At 41.2% G+C, this 16735-nt stretch overlaps 1 protein-coding gene across 5 annotated transcripts in view; it reads left to right on the forward strand.

The window, feature by feature from the left end:
• The window catches only part of tcf12 (transcription factor 12), a 318722-nt gene that overhangs the window by 78154 nt on the left and 223833 nt on the right, over window positions 1–16735 (forward strand). The window lies entirely within an intron of this gene.

Raw genomic sequence — 16735 nt, forward strand, 5'->3', positions numbered from 1 at the left:
TAGTAAATAATTTTGTGCACTGTATGTAATTTTAATGGCTATATAAAATGTTGGCAGTCTAATTGATTTTCACCTGCTTTTTACATTCTTTTACACTATCTAGTTCTAGTGGTTTAAAAAAAAAATCAATATTGTTTAAAAACAATAAAAATTGATCGAGTGCAATTGTCCAGCCTGTGAATGTATCCTTAATTGGTGTTCTTACCAGGTTATTTTTAAGGAATGTGAAAATGGGGAGCCCCTTACCCTTGTATTTCTCAAAACAATTGCCAACTGAGATTTCTCTTCTATTGTACTCCCAGTCCTGAGACTGTGTGACCGAGTGTCACAGCAGGCGGTGTGGGGGAAGGGAGTTCAACACAGTTGCTCTCTGATCAATGAGGAAATCTGCATCAGGAAAAACATCCTAGATGATGCCTGAATCCTGTTGCTTTTAAAGCCTTTTTTCTTCTTAGTTTCTTGCTAAGGTTGTGTGTGTTGCGTGATGGGTAAGACCGGAAGACTGAAGGAGGGAGATGGCCAGGTTGGAGAGGGAAAACCTATTGTGGTGTCTGTCTGTTCATATGCAAACACTTAATTGTCTTCACTAACTTCAACAAGGTCTCATAAAATTCCATAGTTCTAAATTATATCAATATCTATTATACCAAAAATGTGTCGTTCTATTGCCGTACCGAATGCAAATTGCCACAGTCAAATAGTTTGCAAAGTGAATCTGCTTTGCTCGACAAAAATCCCATTTTGTTTTTAAGCACAACTTCGATTTCAAAAGGTTTTGTGGGATTTTTCGAAGCATTAAGCACATGTTTATTTCCTATCTTTTCACATTGAAATTCCTGTTGGATGTTGGCCACTCAGGCTGCATCCTGTGTATTTGAAATGTCTTGTTATTTAATGTCTCTTGAGTTGACATCTCTGTTCAAAATACAGTTTCAGACACATTGCATCTTTCAGCAGTTTTTCCAAGTGAATTCATTGGAGAGTAGATGGTCTTTATCCATTTTAGTAAATTCACTTCTTTTTTTTAAAAACAGATCATTTAAAGCCATTTCCCACTCTTGCGTTCTACCAGCCAAATAACCGTACATAGCTTTATGATCCGTCACTTAAGCTTTGTAGTGCTTCCATTTTTAATTGTAAAAAGGATTATTTTAATTGCTATGCTGCATCACCTTTGTCAGAGTTTACAATTACAATGTATGAAGCTCTTCTTGGTTTTATTTTTTAAAAAGCTATTGAACATCTGCAAGAAGTAAGAAATTATTGTTTCATGAAGGGCACGTTGGAAAATATTGGTAACTAGTATCCAACATTAGATATAGTAAACCTGACCGTCATACTTCGACCAGTAAGGATTTATTTAGGATAAAATGGCCCTGTACAACTGTAGCAACACCTCCCTGCCCCTGTACTCAAATTCCCTCGCTATGAAGGCCAACATGCCATTTGCTTTCTTAACCATCCACACGTCTACCCTCCCACTACTACACCAAAGCAACTTCTCCCACACCACAAGACTTCTCTCCCACCCAGTCATGATTCCACTTCCACTGGACCCCAGTACCCACTTCCCAGCACTTTCAAATACTACAATCACCCTTCTCTATAACCCCACATCCTGCAACTCCCTCCTCAGTTCTTCCAAACCCTCGCTCTCATGCATCATGACTCCCCATTCGTAATTGCTAGCATTAGCTTCACAATCTTCTGTTGAGAATTATTCAGAAAAAGTCAATTGCAATTGAATTCCTAAGTTAGTTCAGTTGGGTAAAAGATAATTTAGTGATACCCTGTGGTGTTACTGACAGTGAATTGGAGGACATAAGCTACAAGCATAAAACATTGTATTGGGGTGACTGCTTAAAAAAAATAGAGTACGATAATTTGGCATTTTATGAGAGTATTGTCGGTGTGTTTGAGATTTTTTGGCTTGAATTCAAAGATTATGTATATTTTATGGAAGCTAAATTGGTGGCCTCCATTACTACTAAAAGTTAGTTTAACTATGTAGTTAATTTTAACTTTTTTTTAAAGGGTGCAGAGGTATATGATGGGGTGGATGTTCCAGGCTGTAGGTAGTCAGTTGGGTTGGAAGTACTTGCATGTAGCGGTTGTGGGGAGTTGGGGTTATTTGGATTGTGAAGCTAATGCTAGCAATTACGAATGGGGAGTCATGATGCATGAGAGCGAGGGTTTGGAAGAACTGAGGAGGGAGTTGCAGGATGTGGGGTTATAGAGAAGGGTGATTGTAGTATTTGAAAGTGCTGGGAAGTGGGTACTGGGGTCCAGTGGAAGTGGAATCATGACTGGGTGGGAGAGAAGTCTTGTGGTGTGGAAGAGGTTGCTTTGTGTAGTAGTGGGAGGGTAGACATGTGGATGGTTAAGAAAGCAAATGGCATGTTGGCCTTCATAGCGAGGGAATTTGAGTACAGGGGCAGGGAGGTGTTGCTACAGTTGTACAGGGCCTTGGTGAGGCCACACCTGGAGTATTGTGTACAATTTTGGTCTCCTAACTTGAGGAAGGACATTCTTGCTATTGAGGGAGTGCAGCGAAGGTTCACCAGGCTGATTCCCGGGATGGTGGGACTGACCTATCAAGAAAGACTGGATCAACTGGGCTTGTATTCACTGGAGTTCAGAAGAATGAGAGGGGATCTCATTGAAACGTTTAAAATTCTGACGGGTTTAGACAGGTTCGATGCAGGAAGAATGTTCCCAATGTTGGGGAAGTCCAGAACCAGGGGTCACAGTCTAAGGATAAGGGGGAAGCCATTTAGGACCGAGATGAGGGGAGACTTCTTCACCCAGAGAGTGGCGAACCTGTGGAATTCTCTGCCACAGAAAGTGGTTGGGGCCAATTCACTAAATATATTCAAAAGGGAGTTAGATGAAGTCCTTACTACTAGGGGGATCAAGGGGTATGGCGAGAAAGCAGGAATGGGGTACTGAAGTTTCATGTTCAGCCATGAACTCATTGAATGGCAGTGCAGGCTAGAAGGGCTGAATGGCCTGCTCCTGCACCTATTTTCTATGTTTCTATGTTTCTATGTTTCTATGGTGATGGAGTGTGGGTGCTGCAAGTAAATATATTGGGAAGGGATAGTGGGATGCTGCTGCTAAAGCACAACGGTGAGGTTTTATTGGGGAAAGGTTGGCAATGGAGAGGTAGACATGGGTGCTCGGGAGACAACAGGAGGTGGAGGGAGATGTAATGCTTCGGGTGTGATGGGGCTGGTTTTGGAGATTTGATGTGCTGGGGTGTGGAATAAGGACTGCAAATGGATTTCTTCAAAGGATTTTCACAGCAGTGACTGAGATAACCTCGGCCAAAAGCAGTTGGAATATTTATTTTAAATAGTGCCGGTTTCTTGCATTATAAGTAATGGTAAGCTGCATTATTTAAAATCAATACTCTTTCAAAAAAAAAAATTCCTATGGCAGGCAGCATTGGTCGAGAGGCCAGTTGCGGAGGAAGAGGAGAGAAGAGAGATAGACAACAGCTGCAAATGGGGGAAGTCAGCATTGGGCCTGATTTTAGCTGCTCCGAGACGGGTGGGGCCAAGGACAGGAGCACCATGTATTCTGGAGAGACAATTGAGAGCCCTCCTGTTCGTAAGCATCAGCACCACTTCCTTGAAAAGCAAGCTTGGAGAGTTGAATCAGAGGTAAGTTTAATTTTGATGGAAATTTTGTGACAAATCGGCATAACAGCCAAGTATGAAGGCAAGTCATTGACATTTACAGGAAGTACATGCATAAGCAAGACTTTTAAAATTGTACATCCAGAAGAATAATACAGTATTTGAATTCTTCAGCATAAATTAAGTTGTGTTATTATCAGTGGAACTTGTGTACCTGTATCAGGTTGTTGGTAATGAATTTCAAATTTAAAAGTTCAAAATATATGCTTGATTTTGAACTTTAAAGGTCAAATTTGAAATATGCCTAACAATGATTTGTAATACCTGTATTACAATTGTGTGTGTATGTCTTTTATTGCAATTGTGAGGAAATTGAAGAGTACAGATGTTTAAATGCATTGGAATTAAGAATGTGAAAGTATAAACTTACAGCAAATTATTACATAATTCAGCATGGAAAGTAAGTTTCTTTCAGCCTCATGACTTTGGGAGATGTTTTAAGTGAAGCATGTAATTTAATTTAGTGGGCAGGAGGGGAAGGAGCCGTGAAAGATTTTTATCATTCGGTAAGGAGAAACTTCTTTATGCAAATATTTGCTATTTAACCTGATTTGTGAAACAATATTTTGATAAGTTTTCATTGTAAACTTCTGGGAACCAGCCAAATAGTTTCTCTAAAATGAATACTGATTAATCTTCCTGTGAATTCATACATTGTATCAACATTATAGTGCTAAAAATAACACTAGAGTTAAATGGAGAAAAAATCCTGCAACTGATAGTCTTTGCCTCATTGATAGGGTTGGCAACTCTGGTTAGATGTATCCCTGGATGTTTCATCACATGACCTCCTGCCTCCAACTGCTCTGCCCATTCAAACAGTCTTTTTTTTCCCCCCCATCTCCAATATTTTCATAACTGAAGAGCAAAAGTGTTCAAAGAAATTGGAGAGGAAACACTTTTTTAATGCTCCTATGATTTATTTCTTGAGTTATTCATAGCAGTGTCCAGGAGCGCAATCTTCAATTCCTGAAGTCTCCAGAGCAATCCTGCTTAATTAGGTAATAGAAGGTGCAGTTTCTACACCTTGTGGTGCAATCACAGGTCACCATTTTGGTTTCTGGTTGAATGCTTATTTGTACAATATAATGTTCATAAACTGCATAACCACAGCAGCTGTCTGAATTTTAAAATAGTCACAAACTAATCAAAAATGGAGAGAGTTAAATAGTCACTTGACATTTTGAGTGTTGTTCGTCTCGCAGCATTATTACAAGTCTAAGCCAAGACATGAGACTCATTTTACATTCTTTCCCTGCTGTTGCAGCTGGAGCTCTCTGCAACTGCCACTTAGCTTAGCTGTATTGATTATAATCCCAAAGACCTACTCTGTTTTCACAGCGAGGCAAACACTATAGGGGATGGAGAAGATTTCCTATCCTTCTGCCAAGGGGGTAGTGTGGCATTCCCCAGGTAAGGATTAGGTGGAAACTACAGTGGCAGAATAGCATAATTGAAGAAACCGATAAAAATGTTCAAGATTAAAACAGGCTTCGCTGGGAGAAAATTATATCCTCTGGCTGCATTGTGTCATAAGCATGATGTCTGGGGAGCAGGGGGAACTTCAAACTTTGATAAACTGTACTTAAGTTAAACATAAAAGGTATGTGTGCACCAATTTATATTCAAGTATTCCAAAATATGATCTATATATGTCTCTTGTGTATTTTTTGTCTGTCATGCTGAACTTTCTGTGTCGCACTTAAAAGAAAATTATAAAGAAACACAGGAGCTTTCCAGGTGTGCAAGATCCAGGATGTTTTGTCTCTTAATTGGCATCTTTATAATGCCACCTAATGCTTATTTAATAGAAGCAGTCTCTTAATTGACCCTCTGCATGGACCCACTGTTTGCGCAAGTGATTAGACTTACAACCGTTAAAGGGATGCGCATCTATACTTTACATAGTATAATGTTGCTGACTTTTAAAAGCAGCGTACAGCCAAAGGATATTTTGGCTGAAAGTAAAACAGCAACAAAAAGTGATGAATTTGGGAATGTTGATCAAAATGTCCAGAAAACTACCAATTAGAAACTACTGGCTCACGAAAAGTTCCAATTCTGTCAAGAGAACTTGGCAGTAAAAGAAAGGAGTGGGTGAGTCAATTAAATTGCTTAAAATACTTTGTGAAAATGCCAATTGCCCTTATTCCCCTACACTGAAGCCTATCCACTGTGAGGTTTGTAATAAACATATTTTGCAATAACATGATGAAAAGCTAAGATAAGTAAAGGAACATTTACTTTGCAAAGTCTCTGGTGTCGTTTTCATGCACAGATGAACATAATTGTAGACTGAAATCCTGAAACTTTGAGAGCTGGACTGCCAGAACTCAAGGACCAAAAATAGCTAATGGGATGTAGCTTTGGCTATCCATGGTGCTAAGCAACAAAGTCTAATTGTTCAGTAAAAACAAGGTCAGGTCATTCAATTCAATTGGTCTTTTTTGGTCAGAGAATTTTTTGAAATTATAAAGTGCTTTGGCTCAGAAGCATTGTAGAATGCAATCAAGAAAACCTTGTAATAAAAATGGAATTTGACTTGTTCAGTCACTAAGTCAGTGACTCTGGTGATGCACTGTGCATTACATGGCATACACGCTATTATGAAAACAGCATGTCCTCTCACTCGTGGTGAATAACACCACAGGAGATCCACTAAGAATGAATTAAAATAGGCGTATCAGTGTATTCCAGATGTTAAAATCTGTTACAGATGCAAAGGAATCTTTTGAAAATAAAGGAGATAGAAACGCGAGTTACTTGATGCTTGGTGCTTCTGAGCCAAAGCACTTTATAATTTCAAAAAATTTCCTGACCAAAAAAGACCAATTGCATTGAATGACCTGACCTTGTTTTTACTGAACAATTAGACTTTGTTGCTTAGCACCATGGATATCCAAAGCTACATCCCAGGAGCTATTTTTGGTCCTTGAGTTCTGGCAGTCCAGCTCTCAAAGTCCACTTCTATTTGTTTCTCTGCTTTGCTCTGTTCAAATTTTATTAGCCTGGAGATTTGGAAAGGGTCATTGGACAAATCCTGAATCAGAACACTTAAATCTGTTATCTGGAGTGAAAGATATATGCAAATAAATAAGATCAATGATTCTAAACTTTTATTCCCCAGGTGGTGCCACCGTGCACAACTAAGCAGCCCCTCAAGCTTGGACGCTACTGCTGTTAATGGATACAGCTCAATTTTAGCACAATAACATCATGCATTATTTGGTGCAGCACTCTTGCCCATTATAAGGCTTTATGGTGTGACAACCATAGGATATGTGTGTGGTGGCGGCGGGGGGGGAGGTAGAATTGCTGTATGTTGGAGTCTCCCTTTGCTGAATTCCCTCACCACCCCACCCCTGCTCCCCCCAACACCCTTTCTCCTCTTAGGATCCTCCTGATCCCATAACATGGTGTATTTTAATGTGCAGCAGCTCTTAATCAGTCTGCAGAGGCATCAAGTACTGATTGACAAACCCTTTGCTTTTACCTTTAAAAGGGTGCTACTTGGTGGGTTGGCTGAGACTCTGGTTTCATCTTATTTGATTTCAGCTGCAGAGGTAAGGGAATAGGTCACATGATCTGGTGTCGAGTCCTCTATATTGGCAGTCACACAGACCTACTGCCAGGTTTTGTGGTGGGCAACATCCCTCTTGCCGCTGAATGCCTTGCCCGGTTACTTATAGCACAGATGGCATCAGCCACTCTGACTCGACAGTATTTTCTGCAAGATAGGTAAGGAGTTGCCCCCCCTTAACAAAGTAGGAAACTGGTCAGTAGTTGCCCAGCAACGTAGAATGCTGCAATTGTAAATCAAAGGACATGGAAAGCTATTCACAGATGTGTGATAGAAACATAAAAAAATAGGTGCAGGAGTAGGCTATTCGGCCCCTCGAGCCTGCACCACCATTCAATAAGATCATGGCTGGTCATTCCCTCAGTACCCCTTTCCTGCTTTCTCTCTGTAATGTCTGTAAGCTTGTAAGGTTTGTAGCTCCACACTGTGGATGTGAATGTATTGTGCACTGCAAGTGCCGGGTTAATAATAAAGAGAACCAGGCAGACTTCTGGAGGCTTCCGAGAGAGCTGCCTGCCATGTTGGGAGCTGTGTGTGTTGTGCTTTGTGAAGATATCACATTTGGTGATTGAGATGGGATCTTTCGGATGATTTAAAGCTTAAATTTTGTTGGTGAAGGATTCAGCCAGCCGACAGAGAGACTTTGGAAGTTTCTGTCTTTGGAAAAAAGCTACAAAATCCGGGGCAAAATACAGCACACGGTGTGAACAGCTAGAGATTAAAATGGCAGGTGTAATTGGACATTTGGGGGAATATAGACACGACTGGGAACATTTTAAAGCGTGTTTGAATAGGCTAGAAATGTATTTCACTACAAATAACATAATCGAAGTTCCAGACAATGCAGTCCAGAACCGGGCTGTGTTGGAACGTAAGAAAGCGATGATCTTATCGGAGGCGGGTCCGACATTATACGAAACCCTTGTAAATCTGCTTGTGCCTGACGAGCCAAAGGACACAACACTTAAAGAGATTTTAACGAAGCTGGAGCAGCACTATAACCCCAAACCGTTAGAAATTGCTGAAAGCTATCATTTCGGGATTTGGAATCAAAAGGCTAATGGTAGTATCAGTGATTACATCGTAGCATTAAAAAAGCAATCGATGCACTGTAATTGTGAAACTTTCAAAACCGCGCATTACAGGATTGTTTTGTTTGTGGGGTGAAAAATTATGCGATCAGAAGCAAGTTATTGATGACGGATGACTTGACTTTTGAGATTGCTTGTCAGACAGCGAGGTCGATGAGCATGGTCGAACAATATTCCCGAGAATTAAATATTAATTACGGTCGTCAGTCAACCGAGGTAAATCACCTGCAGGTTCAAGGTAAAAGACGGTGGGGGCCCAAAGTCTCAAAAACTGGAAATTCTAACAGAGCGTCGAAGTCGTGCTATAGGTGCCTGGAACAACACATTGCTCAAAGTTGTCCTTACGTGAAGATAGAGTGTTTCTTCTGCAGGAAGTATGGGCATTTTGCGAAGGCATGCCAACTGAAAGGTAAACCAGCTTCCAAAGCTATGAGTCCAGCGTTCAAAGCTATGAGTAGAAATCCCAAGAGACTACATAGCATGGAAGAACAACCACCGGACGAGGAGATGTTAGAGTTACATGTCATCAGGAGCACGAGTTTAACGGACAGCGATTCGGAAAGCATCAAAATCCACATAGGTGTTGCGGGATTCAAGATACCAATGGAAATTGACACGGTGCATCCGTGAGTGTAGTACCGGAGTCACTGTACCTCGACAAATTGCGTGATTTCCAACTGGAGAAATACAAGATAGAGCTGCGAGGCTACTCGGGAGAGAAAATTCCTGTGGTAGGTCGTATCACCGTACCGGTGAAATATAAAGATCAATTTCAGAACTTGCCTCTAATAGTGGTGAAAGGAGACAAGCCTGCCTTACTAGGAAGAAATTGGTTGAGCTCACTGAAGCTGGATTGGAGTAAGATTTTCTGTGTGGAAGCGAGATTTTCATCAACGGATGATATCAAGAAGTATCCGAAGGTGTTCTGCGAAACGGGCAGTCCGATCCAAGGCTTCAAGGCGAGTGTCAGGGTACAGAAGGACGCTAGATAGATTTACTACAAGCCACGGTCCGTACCATACGCACTGAAGTAGAACGTTGAGCAAGAACTCAAAAGACTAGAGACTGAAAACATTATTTGAAAGATAGATCGATGTAATTGGGCCGCACCCATTGTTGTTGTACATAAGTCCGATGGTAAGGTAAGGTTATGTGGTGATTATAAAGTAACCGTAAACCAGGTTTTAGAGAGTAATGTCCCCAATACATTGCCGAATATAGAAGATTTGTTCGCAACACTGACAGGTTGGTCAGATCTTCTCAAAACTTGATCTTACGAATGCCGACTTAGAGCTTGAACTCGATGAGGAGTCCAAGTCATGTTTGACTATAAAAACTCATCTAGGCCTATATCAATTTAATAGGCTACCATTTGGAGTGTCTTCCGCCCCTGCCATATTCCAAGGGGTAATGAACCAGATTTTGCAAGGTATTGAAGGGGTAGTATGTTATTTGGATGGCATCCTAATTTCAGCACCAAATAGGCAAATTCATCATAACATATTGAATGAACTCCTCAAACGGCTAGAGAAGCACAGAGTACGAGTGTCTGCTCGTAAGTATGAGTTATTTTAAAAACTCAGTGGAGTACTTAGGGTACAGAGTGGACAAAGATGGTTTACATCCAACCATGGAAAAATTGGATGCAATTAGAAATGCACCCACTCCCAGGAATGTCACTGAACTTCGTTCATTCTTGGGTCTTTTGAACTATTATGGGAAGTTCCTACCAAATTTGGCTACAGTATTACATCCACTGAATGAACTTTTGAAAAAACTGGTCCATTGGAAGTGGTCAAAAGAATGCGATACAGCATTCAAGGAGTGTAAAATCAAATTGGTAGAGAGCACCATATTAGTTCACTATGACATATCTAAGGAGATTAAGCTAGCATGTGATGCCTCTCCGTATGGAGTTGGGGCAGTGATCTCTCATGTATCACGTAGTGGGGAGGAGAGACCAATTGCTTTTGCTTCACGCACTCTCAGTGCCAGTGAGAGTAATTATGCGCAAATTGAGAGGGAAGCTTTGGCATTAATTTTTGGGGTCAAGAAGTTTCACAAATACTTGTATGGTCGTAAGTTTACCACCGTTACGGACCATAAGCCCCTGACAGCAATCCTCCATCCAAAGTCCCCAGTTCCAACATTAACTGCAGCCCGAATGCAGAGATGAGCTTTGATTTTGTCAACATATACATATGATATTGAATACAGACGATCAGTTGATCACAGTAATGCTGATGCAATGTCCATATTGCCTTCCCCATCACAAGTTACACCCGATAGGGAAGAAGTATTTTATTTTTCATACATTGATGAACTGCCAGTCACAGCTGAAGAGATTGTTAGAGCAACCAAACGTGACCCAGTGATGTCAAAGGGTGTATGAGTATACTGCAAATGGATGGCCAAACCAGGTAACAGACAAAGATACACATCCATTCTTAATTCGTAGGAATGAATTACAATCTTTATCGACTGATATCGTGTGGGGTGCAAGAGTGGTTATACTAAATGAATTCAGGTCCAGATTATTAGGAGACCTCCATGACCAGCACATGGGAATGTGCTTGACCAAGAGTTTTGCACGCAGTTATTTATGGTGGTCAGGCCTTGATAAAGATATAGAGTACATCGTGAGTCAGTGTACGACATGTTAATCGGTAAGCAAGTAACCACCACCATTACAGCCATGGAAATGGCCTCCCAGAGTGTGGCAAAGGCTACATATTGATTTTGCTGAGTTAGAAGGACAACAATTGTTCATTGTGATAGCCATTCGAAGTAGGTTGAGGTGTTTCCAATGTGGAAAATAACAACAAGTAAAACATTGGACATTTTACGAAAATTATTTTCTTCATTTGGCCTCCCTGAAGAGATTGTTTCAAATAATGGACCACAATTTCGTTCAGAAGAATTTGCACAATTCACGAGTAAAAATGGTGTGAAACATACCAAGGTTCCACCATACCATCCTGCTTCGAATAGTGCAGCAGAGCGCACTGTACAAATTGTAAAATGTGCCCTCAAAACAAATGTTAGACCCAAATCCAACGAAATGACAGTTGTCATTGGATAACAAATTGGCTAATTTTTTGATTACATATCGAAATACTCCTCATACAACTACTGGTAGAACACCAGCAGAGTTGTTTTTCAAACGACAGCCACAAACCAGATTCTCGTTGTTAAAACCAAATTTGGCACAGTCCGTAGAAGAGACACAATTAAGACAGAAAGCGAATCATGATAGAGGTAGAGTAAAAGAGAGAAGTGTGAAATTAAACCAGAAGGTGAGAGTGAAGAACCATCACCATAAATGGTTAAAGTGGTTACCAGGAAGAATGAAGATATGTGGTCCTTGCACATATTTGGTAAAGATGTTTGATAATGGACAGGTTAGGTTTGTTCATATTGATCATATTTTACCTACATGGAAGGAGTTGAAGGTGGGAATAATTCAATTATTTCTGACTCATCAGATAGTTTTGATACACCAGTAGCAAATACTAAATCCAATGTACTGGAAACAAATCCAGGAGAGAATCAGAATGAAAGTCTGAGTCCGAATCAGAAAAACAAAGAGCCTGAAGTTAGTGAGTTCAAATGAAAATCAAGGAAATTCCGTGGAGGAAAATGTATCTCAGGATGAGCCTCGAATGAGTTTAGATTCGACACCATGTTTGGAAGGTTCTGTTCGAGAGCGAAGGTATCCTCTTCAAAACAGAAAACGTGGTAAAGTTAAATTTGTAAATATTGAAAAAAAAGTAAGTTTATATCCTGTGTTATGTGTAAACATGACAGTTATGTATGATGTTTGTTATGATGGCTTCTTCATTAAGGAGGGAGAAGTGTAATGTCTGTAAGCTTGTAAGGTTTGTAGCTCCACACTGTGGCTGTGGACATATTGTGTACTGCAAGTGCAGGGTTAATAATAAACAGAACCAGGCAGATTTCCGGAGGCTTCCGAGCGAGCTGCCTGTCATGTTAGGAGCTGTGTGTATTGTGCTCTGTGAAGATATCACATTCTCCATACCCCTTGATCCCTATAGCCGTAAGGGCCATATCTCATTCCTCCTTGAATAGATCCAATGACCTGGCATGAACAACTCTCTGCGGTAGGGAATTCCACAGGTTAACAACTCTTGAGTGAAGAAGTTTCTCCTCATCTCAGTCCTAAATGGCCTACCCCTTATCTTAAGACTGTGTCCCCTGGTTCTGGACTTCCCCATCATCGGAACCATTCTTCCCACATCTAACCTGTCAGTCCCGTCAGAATCTTGTAAGTTTCTATGAGATTCCCTCTCGTCCTTCAAAACTCCAGCGTATAAAGGCCCAGTTGATCCAGTCTCTCCTCATATATCAGTCCTGCCATCCTGGGAATCAGTCTGGTGAACCTTCGCTGCACTCCCTCAATAGCAAGAACGTCCTTCCTCAGATTAGGAGACCAAAACTGAACACACTATTCCAGGTGAGGCCTCACCAAGGCCCTGTACAACTACAGTAAGACCTCCCTGCTCCTATACTCAAATCCCCTTGCTATGAAGGCCAACATACCATTTGCTGCCTTCACCGCCTGCTGTACCTGCATGCCGACTTTCAATGACTGATGAACCATGACACCCAGGTCTTGTTGCACCTCCCCTTTTTCTAATCTGCCACAATTCAGATAATCTGCATTCGTGTTTTTGTTCCCAAAGTGGATAACCTCACATTTATCCACATTATACGGCATCTGCCATGCATTTGCCCACTCACTTAACCTGTCCCAGTCACCCTGCAGCCTTTTAGCGTCTTGCTCACAGCTCACACCGCCACCCAGTTTAGTGTCATCTGCAAACTTGGAGATATTACACTCAATTCCTTCATCTAAATCATTAATGTATATTCTAAAGAGCCGGGGTCCCAGCACTGAGCCCTGCGACACCCCACTAGTCACTGCCTGCCACTCTAAAAAGGACCCGTTTATCCCAACTCTCTGCTTCCTGTCTACCAACCAGTTCTCTATCCACGTCAATACATTACTCCCAATACCATGTGCTTTAATTTTGCACACCAATCTCTTGTGTGGGACCTTGTCAAAAACCTTTTGAAAGTCCAAATACACCACATCCACTGGTTCTCCCTTGTCCACTCTACTAGTTACATCCTCAAAAAATTCTATAAGATTTGTCAAGCATGATTTCCCCTTCATAAATCCATGCTGACTTGGACCGATCCTGTCACTGCTTTCCAAATGCGCTGCTATTTCATCTTTAATTTGCCCTATTGAACCTTATGCTGATGCCATGTAATTGGTGAACCTCAAATAGAAAGCTGGCAGCACTGCTGTTGGGGGAACTTGCACCAATTTTGAAGCTTCCAAGATTGATCTGATCCAGTCACAACCGTAAGGAGCATGGGCAGTCCTGAAAACCTTTCCAGGAGGCCATCCAGAGCCATACCTGGAGTCGTGAAGATCACATGACGCTCAGTCGTACACTGCTTCTGAAGGCAGTAATTACTCTCCCAAGACAAGGCCTAGACTCCCCATAAAGAGCATCTTTGCCCAGACAAGGTTAGGTGAGCACATTCCAATTTCCAGTGCAAGCATGTCCCGATCAATGGTCAGAGCATACACTGGACCTCAGTTGTGCCCAGGACTATTAGTTCTTCAACCTGCTTATTAATTATGAACTTCAGGTGATAGTCCTTCACCATTCCGTATGTTTTTCGTAACGCAAGGACACAAATACTTTTGTGAGAAAGGAAAAATTTATTTTTGCACTTGTAACACAAGAAAATATAATTCCAGGTGGCAAAAGAAAGATCAGCCCTTTGAGAAGGAGTCTTTACACTTTTGTGATCATTAAGGATGTTGACTGTTGCAACATGCAAATGCATGTATGTAGTATACGTGATCATAGCAAACGGCTTTACTTTCATTGAGAACAAGTTTTCACCCCCTCCAGCTCAAATTTCAAACCAAACTTTTCAAGATCATTTGAGCTAGATGGCTGCTTGCAATCATAGCGTTCATACTGAATTCCTCATCAGAGTGCCTCTTGAATGGCATTTTTTATAGCTCATGTTTTGTCATGCTGTCACTTCAATCATCATAAATCTTACAGCACAGAAGGAGGCCATTTGGTCTGTCATGCCTGTGCTGGCTCTTTTAAAGAGCTAACCAATTAGTCCCACTCCCCTGCTCTTTCCCCAATAAAACACTTGAATCAGAACAGAAAATGCTGGAAATACTGAGCAAGTCAGGCAGCATCTGTGGAGAAGGAAACCGAGTTGACATTTCAGGTCGATGACCCTTTGTCAGATCTGGAAAAAGTTAGAGCTGGAACAGATTTGTAAGAAAGGGGAGGAGAGGAAAGAACAAAAGAGAAGGTCTGTGATAGGGGGCATGCTATCTTAGATCTGGCCCTGTGTAATGAGACAGGATTAATAAACAATCTCCTAGTAAAGGATCCCCTCGGAATGAGTGATCATAGCATGATTGAATTTCAAGTTCAGATGGAGGGTGAGAAAGTTGGATCTCTAACCAGCGTACTAAGCTTAAATAAAGGAGACTATGAAGGTATGAGGGCAGAGTTGGCTAAAGTGGACTGGGAAAATAGATTCAAGTGTAGGATGGTTGATGAACAGTGGTGTACATTTAAGGAGATATTTCATAACTCAAGAAAAATATATTCCAGTGAGGAGGAAAGGGTGTAAGAGAAAAGGAGAGCCATCCGTGGCGAACTAAAGAAATAAAATATGGTATCCAATTAAAAACAAGGGCATACAATGTGGCCAAAACTAGTGGGAGGACAGAAGACTGGGAAGTTTTTAAAATCCAACAAAGAATGACTCAAAAAATGATTAAGAAAGGGAAGATAGACTCTGAAAGTAAACTAGCATGGAATTGCAAACATTTGGCAGATGGAGTATAATGTTGGAAAGTGTGAAAGTTGGAAAGTTGGCAGAAAAAATCAAAGAGCAAATTATTATTTAAATGGAGAAAGGTTGCAAAGTGCCGCAGTACAGCGGAACCTGGGGGTACTTGTGCATGAAACACAAAAGAATAGTATACAGGTACAGCAAGTGATCAGGAAGGCCAATGGAATCTTGGTCTTTATTGCAAAGGCGATAGAGTATAAATGCGGGGAAGTTTTGCTACAGCTATGTAAGGTATTGGTAAGGCCACACCTGGAATACTGTGTGCAGTTTTGCTTTCCATATTTATGAAAAGATACACTTGCTTTGGAGGCAGTTCAGAGAAGGTTCACAAGGTTGATTCCAGAGATGAGGGGGTTGACTTATGAGGAAAGGTTGAGTAGGTTGGGCCTCTACTCATTGGCATTCAGAAGAATGAGGGGTAATCTTATCGAAACCTATAAGATTATGAGGGGGCTTGACCAGGTGGATGCAGAGAGGATGTTTCCGCTGATAGGGGTGACGAGAACTGGTGAGCATAATCTTAGAATAAGGGGCCGCCCATTTAAAACTGAGATGAGGAAAAATTTCTTCTGAGGGTTGTGGATCTGTGAAATTCGCTGCCTTGGAGAGCTGTGGAAGCTGGGACATTGAATACATTTAAGACAGAAATAGACAGTTTCTTAAACGATAAGGGGTTATGGAGAGCAGGCAGAGAGCAGTGGACCTGAGTCCATGATGAGATCAGCCATGATCGTATTAAATGACGGAGCAGGCTCGAGGGGCCGTATGGCCTTCTCCTGCTCTTATTTCTTATGTTCTTATGTCGGAACGATTAAAAGACCAATGGGATGATGGTGCAAGGCAAAAGGAGATGGTAATGGGAGAAGTTATTTAAAGAAAAGATGAGTCTAGAAGAGGTGTAAACTGGAATGGCAGAAACATTAACAGCTGCCATGTGGAAAAAAAAAGGGGCCGAGGTTATAGTCTGAAAATTGTTGAACTTTTGATGTATTTTAAACTCTCCTATCTTCCACTCTATCACAAACCTTCCCTTTTGTGCTATCTTCTCCCCCCTTTCCCTGGCCCTGCACTTGCTTAAAAATCTGTTGCTTTTCTACCCTTTTCCAGTTCTGACAAAGGGTCCTTGACATGAAACGTTAACTCTGTTTCTCTCTCCACAGATGCTGCCCGACCGGCTGAGTATTTCCAACATTTTTTGTTTTTCTTTCAGATTTCCAGCATCTGCAGTATTTTGTATGAAATTTGAATCAAACCGTAATAAACCAGAATTGAACAGGTAGGGAACATACCAGTCAGCAGCTTGCAAACAGGATTCAAAACCACAAATCACAAAGTCATGAATCAAAACTGGGCAGTCAGCAACAGCTGCAAATTAAATACTACCCGAAATATACTTTCTACCTCCAGACACCAACTGCCCCATATCCTGTAAA

The sequence above is a fragment of the Pristiophorus japonicus genome, chromosome 17, assembly GCF_044704955.1.
Source record: "Pristiophorus japonicus isolate sPriJap1 chromosome 17, sPriJap1.hap1, whole genome shotgun sequence".
Taxonomy (NCBI): Eukaryota; Metazoa; Chordata; class Chondrichthyes; family Pristiophoridae; genus Pristiophorus; species Pristiophorus japonicus.